The following is an 8,201-nucleotide window of genomic DNA, read 5'->3' as shown; positions in this document are numbered from 1 at the left end:
GTGAGGAGCACTCTGAATCTACCTCTACAGAAGGAAGGAGGGTTTGAGAGCAGAACTCCAATTGTTTATCAAGTCTGTCTTCCCCTGCATGCTACCAACTGACGTACCATACCAGAAGATCAAAGCAAGAGCCATAGAGCCTGGAATTAAACAGGTTTGTCTATAGGTTTCATCCTGTACTGCTTCAGGAAAAGCTATGTGAGAGCCTCCTTTGTCTTCCAGGTCAGCAGATCTACCTTCCTGCCTACCCTAGCAACACATTCGTCAGAGGAGATTCTTCTGCATGCATTCTGCGTACACGTTGTTCAATATTAGAAACCATGATTTTTGGCTTAAGTCACCCTCAATTCTGTTTCTGGTAGACGGCAGCATATAGGAACCTAAAATGCTTTGGGCGAAGCAGCAACAGTCAAGCCCTGACTCATATTTTCACAAACATCTACTACTTTTTACTTTTAACTCAAGAAACATGGCTACTTAGTAGCTGCATGAGGGACATGGTCTTGGATTCTGCCACCAACATACTGACATCTGAGACCTTTTGACTCATCTAATAAACTTCTTCTCCAGGGGGCTTACATTCCTGTTACATGTGGGTGACTGAGATAATCAGTGCTACAGTTAGTTTCCTGCTCAGAAGGGAACTGATGTCATTTGACCCCCCACCTACATGCCCTAAATTGAAAACAAACTACAAAAAGTATTACTTATCTATGTCCTCATGATACCGGAACCAACATTAAAAACATCAGTGGCTTTATTTATTTATTTATTTATTTATTTGTGAACAACAGTTTGGCTCAGATTTCTGTGTATGACAAACGACAGGTTCTATTTGCTAAGTTTACATTATTTGAATTGGAGTAGAGACTGGATGAGGCCAAATGAGGTGTTTAGGATGTGAAATTAAGGGAACACTCTCAGGGCATGCAGCTATCAGACTCTACCCTCACAAAGCCATGAAAGGGAGCACTTTCTTAATTTTCCACCTTTGTCTCAAGCAGAGGGTGGCATGGGGTCAGCTGAGGACAAAATTAATCACCATGTGACTCTGGCGTGCTTCATAACCTGAGTCTGGGAGATTCCAATTCAGTACAGTTGAGGTGGGGTTCTGGCGTTGCTTTACATAGGCCTCATCACACAAATATGCAGTTGGGTTTGGGAGCCATTGGTGTAAAGTTTACAATACCACGATTGGAAGGTGATTGTTCTAGTGTGATTTCTTTTGCTGTGATAAAACACTGACCAAAACAAACTTTGAGAAGGGAAGGGTATTCTGTGGCTTATAGGTTGACAGTCCATCTTCAGGGGAAGCCAAGGCAGGAACTGGAGGCAGGAACTGAAAACAGAGACCACAAACAAATGCTGTTCATGGGCTTGCTCAATTACTTTTCTTAGAGAGCCCAGGCACACTTACACCACCCACAGTAGGCTGGGTCCTCATACTCCAATAAGCAATTAAGAAAATGTCCCTCATACATTCCCACAGACCAATCTGATGGAGGCAATTCCTTAATTGAGGACCCTCTTCACAGGTGACTCTGTTTTGTGTTAAGTTGACCAAAAAAAAAAAAAAAATTACCCAACACAGTGATTCTTCCTGGAATTAGATATTTAGAGATTGTCTTAGTCAGGGTTTCTATTCCTGCACAAACATCATGACCAAGAAGCAGTTGGGGTGGGAAGGGTTTATTCAGCTTACACTTCCACATTGCTGTTCATCACTAAAGGAAGTCAGACTGGAACTCAAGCAGGTCAAAAAGCAGGAGCTGATGTAGAGGCCATGGAGGAATGTTCTTTACTGGCTTGCTTCCCCTGGCTTGCTCAGCCTGCTCTCTTATAGAACCAAGACTAACAGCCCAGAGATGGCACCACCCACAAGGGGACCTCCCCCCTTGATCACTAATTGAGAAAATGCCTTGCTGTTGGATATCATGGAGGCATTTCCCCAACTGAAGCTCCTTTCTCTGTGATAACTCCAGCCTGTGTCAAGTTGACACAAAACTAGCCAGTACAGAGATTGAATTCTATATATAGGATCGTATTTACCTGTAAGTAAAACAAAATCCGTGAATATTGACTAATACAGTTAGAGTTCTGTTTTCTGAAGTCCGGCTGTCCTTCACTGCAGATAACAGTCAAAACCTCTGTATCCTCTCAGGCTTTCCTCAGCTGTTGTTTCGAGGTCTTCAAGTGACAGCTGTTTCTGGGGTTCATATGCCTTCAAGAGTCTCAGAAAGAAGCAGAAGTGCCTGGTCAGCCATCTCCGGTCTCTGCTCCTTTGTATCAAGAATGGGAAAGTTTTGCCACTGCCCCCCCTTTCCTACATGACCTCTCATAAACCTCATTGGCTAAAACTCACCGGGCTACCTGCTGATTTAAGGAAGCTGGGAAACAAGGAGCAGGTTCAGTACAGTGGGCTTAGCCTGGTTCTTCTCAAGATGTTATAAGCACCAGATTCCCTAGAGGGCTCACTAAAACAGAGATACCTGGGATCCACTCCCTAGACAGACCAATTTAGCAATCCTAGGTTAGGACCTAAGAATTCTTATTACGTGACATTCAAACGACGTGCCTCTACTGGTCTCAGGAAAACAATCTGAGAGCCACTGAGTTCCACTAACGTCTTTCACCAGAGTGGATTGATAACATCTGGAGAGCATTTTGGGGGGCAACCCCTTGCAGGGATAGATTAAGATAGTCTCATGTAGTCCAGGCTGGCCTTGAACTCCTGTGCCATCTGGCTTAAGTACTGGGGTTACATTCTATAGAAAGAGGGAGAGAGAGAGAGAGAGAGAGAGAGAGAGAGAGAGAGAGAGGAGTTTTATTTTAAGATAGGGGTCTCTTACTTAACCCAGAGCTCACCAGTTTGGCTAGACTGGCTGGCCAACAAGTACTAGAGAGGCTCCTGTCTCTGTTTTCTTGGCACTAGGATTACAATGTGTGCTTGCAATGCTCAGCTTTTTTTTTTTTTTTTTTTTTGAGACAGTATGTAGTCTTCCTACTACATAGCTCTGGCTGTCTTGAATTCACTACGTAGACCAGGCTGCACTCAGATTCACTGAGATCCTCTGTGCACCACCATGCCCGATTTTTCTTTCTTGTTTAAAAACACTGGAAGCAAGGATCAAATTCAGGCCCTCAAGCTTGCATAGCAAGCACTTAACAGATCCAGCCATCTCCCTAGCCCCAGGAGAGCACATTTAAGGTACTGATGCCCTGGGTCCTATCGCTAGATGTTCTGATTGAATTCCTTTATGCAGTTCAAGCATCCTTATTGTCAAACATGATTTTAAGTGTAGCAGGAAATGGGAGCCTTTGGATTTGGCAAACCACACCCTTTATCCCCGGGAGCTGGTGTTAGGATTCCATTAGTAAGAAAAAGAAGGAAAGTAATGGACCCAGATTCTGACTTCGATATTCAGACCTGTATGCATTTTTGGAACCCTTGGGAATCCTTAAGAATTCCCAGATACAAGGTACCTTCCCAGACTGCTAATTCACTATGGATGGCCGTGGGTCACGTTCAACAGCTTTCAAAGTGCCCCAGGCGAGTCTCAGAAACAGACAAGTTTGGAGAACCCTGAGATAAGAGAAGATTGCCATGAAACTGATTACATTTAAAAGCAATTTTCAGGGGGAGGTGTGAAGGAATGTTATTAAGATGGAAAAGAAAACTGTTTTATTGAATTACAGCTTTCGAGTATGTGAGGAAAAAAATCCAGTAAGAATGCTGTTGCCTCTCTAAACTGAAGAACAGCACGGGGAAATGGGATCAGTGGGGTCACAGCCCTTGGGTTAGATGCAAAGAAGAATTTCCCAGCTGCAAATTGTTGCAAAGAGATGTGGTGCAGTGGGGACCAAGTTGCACAATCCTGTTATTGAAGAGCTGTAAAAAAAAAAAAAATGCCATAGACTTCCATTTGTTTAGAATGTTCCAATGCCGTTCCTTATAAAGGCGAAGAGGTGCGTGGAATGACATGTCTAGTTTTCTTTGAAATTTCCTATTTTACCCCTCATCTCATTTCACGTCTCATCTTAAAAGATAGACCTCTGCATTAACAATTCAGAGAAAACATGACCCCTGTCTGCCTATCTGCTTGAATGGATAAAATATCTGACAGCTAGTAATAGGTTGAGATGCCTCTAGCACAGACTACTTAGAGCTCTAAAAGGCTATTTTGAGCTTCTAGATGACACTGCCAAACAGAGAGGGGCATTCACATTTAATTTAAATAGGTTTCTGTGTTTGAAATGTTAATACCATATTAGCAATGATTCACCATGGTGTCTAAGCTCTGCTAAACAGAGGCACACACTCGCACATGGGGCACGCGCGCGCGCGCGCGCGCGCACACACACACACACACACACACACACACACACACACGCATGCACGCATGAGGAGCTATTTTCATGCCACATAGGAATAACATGTGTGCTTAAGTATAACCACATTTAAACTGTTTTCCTTTAAGCATGAAAATGGTTACTGGAAATAGGATGTGTCCTCTGAATTGTCTTTCTTATTCTTCTGCAAGGCTGATTATACATTAACCCTGACCATACCAAATCACATTTACCAGGGACATGCTCTAGCCCAAGTGCAAGGATTTTAGCTGCAGAGGAAAAAGGCCTTCAGCAGAGAAAATTACATAAGATTTAACCTGTATTAGTGGGTCTTGGGTAGAAGATAATCTGATTTAAAGGCAAGAATTGGGAGTGTTTCCTATCATTAATCCGGTGATTGCCAAATTTTGCCACACAGTAGAACCACCGTGGGGCATCTTAAACAGTCTGTTGTCCAAATTTCTGTCTATAGTACTTAAAATAGAATGATTGGGTGTGGAAGCCAGTCATCAGTAGTTTGTTGTTTTGCTTCTTTTAGTTGTAGTTCAGGCTGGCCTTGAACTTGGAATATGCCCGTCTCAGGTCACCACACCCAGCAGCCGTGGTAGTTTTTCAAGCTCCTCAGTCCTCTATGGAGTCAAGTTTGAGAATCACCTTTTAGTCACCCTATTATGGGATCTAGAGTTTTATACAAAGTATGTCCAAGCTTCTTATGCAAAAGTAAATATAGAAACCAAGTCAAAAAATTTCTTCGTGCTGAATGCTTGGAATCTCAAGCCCTGACAGCACAATTTTTAGAATTCCTCTGTCATAAAAGAAATATCACTAGTGGGCAGTGGCCATAGTAGTCTCAATTCTGGCCCAAGGCATGAAGTGAAAGCAGCGACTCTCCATGTGATTGTTAAGGTGATAGCAGGTATTTGCGTCACCCTCCAGATCGTAGTTAATTGGAATGCAAGTACCATTCTGTATAATATCCAGGCAATGAGATAACCTGAAGATGCGAGGTATGCAAAAGAAGGGGTTGGCTCCTAGCACTGAACTTGGTATTAGATCTACACTGACTGAGTATTCTGGGCATGTTACTACTGGGTGAGAAAAATAAACTATCCCATGTATGGTCTTACCTTTTATCATTGTAACCAAATTTAAGTCTAACAAAACTAATGATTCTCAATTTTCATTGTATATCACAAACACCTGGAGTGAGGAAAGCTGTCAAGAAAGAGCTATTTGACCGTCAGCTATCAACCACAGGCCTGGCAGTATTGGCAGCCTCCGAGCAGGAACCCAGAACTGCCCCAGGGCTGACAGGGACAGAGGCTAGATCTGAATACTACTGCTGTCATCAGTCCCTGAGTTCCATGCGGTTGTCCAGAGATACTGACGTCCATAGCAGCTGTCCTCAGTGTGGTTAAGGAGAAGCACCCGTCACTGCTCAGTCAGTGCACAATGAAACAAGCCACATAAATTGTTGGCATTTTGTCGAGGCTCCACCCCACAGCTACCCGGCAACAGTAGTGTGCCTGACTCACTATACAAGGGGCTGCTTCTACTCCTTCAACTCCTCCCCCCATGCCCCGAATAAACTCTATTCTATATTATGCCATAGTGTGGCTGGTCCCTCAGGGGTAGGGATGCCTCAGATGGGCCCTCGGAGGCAACCCTTTCCCCCCAACACCTGACTGCACAGCCACCAAACAGATTCCCTCTCTCTTTATTTTTATAAAACACAACATAAGTAGTGACTCTCTTTCTCACTCTTTTTGGAAAACTTTGGAAGTTCTCCCTTCTGTGTATTCCTCTGGGTCCCGAGAAACTCCATTCTACTGCTTTATCCTGGTACAGTAGGTTGAGCTGGCAATGAGGAAAAGAGTTTGGAGGTAGCATCCCCATATAGCAACAGCAGCTAAAAGCACATGAAGAATTCCAGAGAGTAGCTAGGAGCAGACACTATGGAGAGTTGGGACTGCAATGGGCTGAGACCACAGAAGGTAAAAGACTGCAAAGATAGATTGCTTAAGAACGGAAAGGACTGGCCACAGAAATAGTTCTAATAGTCATTAGACACTGTTGAGGTTTGGTCTTTTGCTGTGTATTATTATGATAAGTGCAGGCCCCCAAGATCTGGTTGCCCCCAAAGAGTCCACATAAACCCAAATGATGCTATGAGACCTTGCCTCCAGGTTATTTCTGATTGGTAAATAAAGATGCCAATAGCTAATAATTGGGCTGAAGAGACATAGGCAGGATTTAGGATTCCAGGGCTTGGGGTCAGGGAGAACCACAGGTGGGAGAAGTGAACAGAGATGCAGCCACCATGGGTAAGGTGAGTCATGAAAACGTGGCCTTGAGGGCTGGACAATTGGAGTTAAGAGAAGCCCAGATGAAATATAGTAAGTAATAACTTGGGGTTATCGATAGGAGAGTAGATTCAAATAACATAGAGTGTGGGTATCTGCCCAGCTCTTGTGCTGATGAAGGCTTATTATAAATATAAAGGTTGTATGCGTCTTTTATTCAGAAACTAAATGGTCAAAAGTGGGGTAGAAGTTCCAGATGGGGATTAAAAATTTCTACAACAAGAAACCTTTCTGTTTCTACTGAGAGACAGAAAGGTTATAGATCTGGATGAGAGGGAATGCAGAGAGCTGAAACTAATCAAAATATAATATGTGAGAAGAAAAACTATTTTCAATAAAGTTGCTAGGTCTGGTTACTAAAGTACTAAAGCAAGACCTGAGATCTCTGCCTCTCTAGGCTCAGAGCTCCTGTGTCACTGAGGGTGGACTTTGGGGTTTCAAAAGACTTGTACCCTTTTGAGTTCTCTATCTCCTGTCTGAGGTTGAAGATGTGATATTTTGGCTGTTCCTGCCGCCATGTTTGTTGCTTCCCTGTCATGATAATGATAGATCTTATCCCCCTGGAACCGGGTAAACCCTTTTTTCTGTAAGTTTTACCTTAGCAACAGAACAGTAACTAAGAGAGTAGGCTGACTGTAATAATAAATAAGGATAATAACAGATGTTGAAAAGTGATAGAAAACCTGGAACCTGCACACATCCCTGTTAGAGATATATTATGATGTGACCATTGGAAAACTTGTTTGGCTGTTCCTCAAAAAGGTGGAGTGATTTCAAGACCCAGCAGGTCTCCTAATGTATACATACCAAGAGAAACAAGAACACACAAATGTTCACACAGAAATTTGTACAATCATTCGTAAAGCAGAATTACTCACAGTAGCCCAAAAGTAAGACTGTATATCAAATGATGAATAAAACACTCAGTACCATGAAATGGCATGCATATTCATGCCACAATATGAGGAAACCTTGAACACATTATGCTAAGTTGAAAAAGCTCAGTCACAAACAATGGAATGATATATGATTCAATTTATATTAACTGCCCAAAATATAAAAATCCATTGAGACAGAAAGTAGAATTGAAGTAAGGGTAAGAGAAAGTGAAATGACTGTAGTAAGTACACGGTCTTATCAAAGTGCAAAGAAGAAAAAAGTTCTGGAATTAATGATCGAGACACCACTCTGAATACTTAAAAAACACGGGATTGTGTGTTTTAAATGGTTGAATTTTACAGCATATGAATTATGACGCACAATACGGTTAAGAACAAAACAGAGCCTCCCTAACTCTAGAAAACAAGAAACAAGAAAGGAAAAATGAACCAAAGCAACATGTGTAATGAAGAACATTGAGCATAAAGACATGGGGCACAGGCTTCCATCCCTTTTCATTAACAGCAAAACCTAAAGGGTGAGGGCTCCTTTTCTCATTTGGCAGCCATGACTCTTTCCTTTTGACCCCATGGAGCAGATTGTACATCA

At 42.6% G+C, this 8,201-nt stretch overlaps 1 long non-coding RNA gene across 2 annotated transcripts in view; it reads right to left on the bottom strand.

The window, feature by feature from the left end:
- Positions 1-779: 779 nt before the first annotated feature.
- Gm34576 overlaps positions 780-8,201 on the bottom strand; it is a 30,378-nt gene continuing 22,956 nt past the window's right edge. For both annotated transcript variants that reach the window (XR_867344.3, XR_867345.2), the window contains exons 3-4: positions 2,050-2,231; positions 780-1,339 (exon numbers count right to left, since the gene is read on the bottom strand). This is a non-coding gene — a long non-coding RNA (predicted gene, 34576). The remainder of the gene's footprint in view (positions 1,340-2,049; positions 2,232-8,201) is intronic.

Source organism: Mus musculus, chromosome 3, assembly GCF_000001635.26.
Source record: "Mus musculus strain C57BL/6J chromosome 3, GRCm38.p6 C57BL/6J".
In the NCBI taxonomy this organism is placed as follows: Eukaryota; Metazoa; Chordata; class Mammalia; order Rodentia; family Muridae; genus Mus; species Mus musculus.
The sequence above is the reverse complement of the archived record's forward strand: the minus strand, read 5'-3'. Positions and strand labels throughout refer to the sequence as shown.